General features: G+C 42.8%; 1 non-coding gene across 1 annotated transcript; it reads right to left on the reverse strand.

The window, feature by feature from the left end:
- Positions 1-1,153: 1,153 nt before the first annotated feature.
- Positions 1,154-1,373, reverse strand: LOC121401754. Its single transcript, XR_005966484.1, has one exon. It is a non-coding gene; the product is annotated as a small nucleolar RNA U3 (small nucleolar RNA).
- Between the last annotated feature and the right edge of the window lie 766 nt (positions 1,374-2,139).

Here is a 2,139-nt window from a genome sequence, read left to right on the forward strand (position 1 = left end):
TACCACTATTCTCCCTGCACACAGTTTAGGTGTGTGTGTGAGTGGGGGGGGGGGGTTGAGGGCAGAGGGGGAATCTGGAAAGCAGTCAGCCACAAACTATTAGTCTTACACAGTTATACCAGAGCCCAGTCCAAAGGAGTGCAGCACAGTGCAACAGTGGGTGGGAATTTCAAATGAGTGTCTGCAGCTAGTTTTAGATTTAAAGGCAGCAGGGCAGAATTTAAGTGCAGCGCCGCATCTAATAAGGCAGTGGGCGGCCCACTTGAATATAGGAGAGAGCGGCCCCTCGGGCATTTGCCCGAAACTACATATTATCAGTCCGGGCCTAGGTGGCCTTTCCACAAATCCGGGCCTGAGGTTGTGGAATGCACTGCCGGGTGATGTTGTGATGCTGATTCAGTTAATGACTATAAGAGGGACTTGGATGATTTCTTGGACAGACATAATATCAAAGGCTATTGTGATACTAAACTCTATAGTTAGTATAGATATGGGTATATAGAATTTATGTGAAAGTAGGGAGGGGTGTGTGTATGGATGCTGGGTTTTCATTTGGAGGGGTTGAACTTGATGGACTTTTTTCAACCCGATTTAACTGTGTAACTCAAAAACCACAAATAATACAAAATGAAATTGCAAATTGTCTTAGAATATCCCTCTCTACTAAAATATGACTATGAAGATGTTCATTCATCCAGGTCATGGTATATCTAGTATAGGTACATCTAAATCAACTGGACTTGCCGAGTAATCATTGGAGACGTTATCCGAGCAGCTTCTTCAGTTCAACTGACTGAAACCAGCTCTCTATGAAAAGTTAACAACCCCTTTAACACCCAAAAAGTGCTTCTTACAACAGTAATCCAATGGTAAATAATTGTTTCTTAAAACAAATTGTGGGTGACCCCCAACCCTGATTCTCAAACATGATCTGGGCCTCCAGAGCAGATCATCTTTTTATAGTAGACTGATATTCTTAGGCAATTTTCATTTGCTCTTCTTTATTTTAGATGTCGGTTCAGCAGCTATAGCTGGTTTCTAGTGTTCAATACCCTGGCAACTGAACAATTGTGTGACCAAGAAACAAAATAACTGAACCAAACCTATTATAATAATTTTCCCACAATTCTATCTTTCAACCATCTTAATGAAAACCACTCAGCCTGTGTTCTCTCCCTCCATCTCCCCCATAATAAATGGGAGCAGAACATTCATCAATAGCAAACAGCAGCCACAATGAAGCAGCACTGTGAGCTCACTTCACGCTCAGGAGAGAACACTGACGCTCTTCCTCGTGGTTTGTGAGTTCAGACACTTTCGAGCACATTTCACCAGGTACAACCTATAGAAATGATCCCTGAAAGTATAGTCTTACTGATACATTGTAACAAGCGGCCAACGGGCTGCACACGAAAATCTTTCTGATTATGGAGAGCAAGTTAAATTAGTGGAAAGGAATCTCCCAGCATGCACCAGGAGCTATTTAGTAAACCAATCCCCACTAAAGCAATGTACAGAGGACAGCTCATTTGCATATTCCAACCCCTGTGCTGATCGTGTATAGGCAGGGAGAGCCATGGGGGTGGAGCTACAGAGGTTGACTAGGAAACAGGGATCTATTTTTACAGCGAGACAACAAAAAGGGACTATTAGCTCAGTATGATGTCACAGAGTGACACACTGGGCTGTTTCCGTGCAACGGAGTGGGTGCAGCGAAAATTTGTAGAAGATTTAAGAGAATAGCACAGTCCCGCCCAATTACCCATAGTCCACCAGGGTGTTCCAAAGTGAGGCTTGACACTCAAAGTCCATGTCCTGGTATTCTTGTCCAAAGTCCAGTTTCACATCTAAAAACAAGCATAAATGCATATTTGAACCGTTCTATCCCAATTTGGTTACTATATATTAACACACTTGGGGGTCCGTTTACTAAAGTGCGGTAAATCTGACTTTAAGTTTCCACATGTTATCGCTGAGAATATTTTTACGCCAGAATATTCGCAGCGACTACGTTTACTAAACAGCGATGCGCTCAGAAGTCATTGCGATCACTTGCGGTAACTACGTTAAGGAGCCAGCTTATGTTAGCGGTAATTTTAGCGAGTTGCGAATTTTCGGGCGAAAAAGTACGTTTTTGCA

This window comes from Xenopus laevis, chromosome 3L (genome assembly GCF_017654675.1).
Source record: "Xenopus laevis strain J_2021 chromosome 3L, Xenopus_laevis_v10.1, whole genome shotgun sequence".
Taxonomy (NCBI): Eukaryota; Metazoa; Chordata; class Amphibia; order Anura; family Pipidae; genus Xenopus; species Xenopus laevis.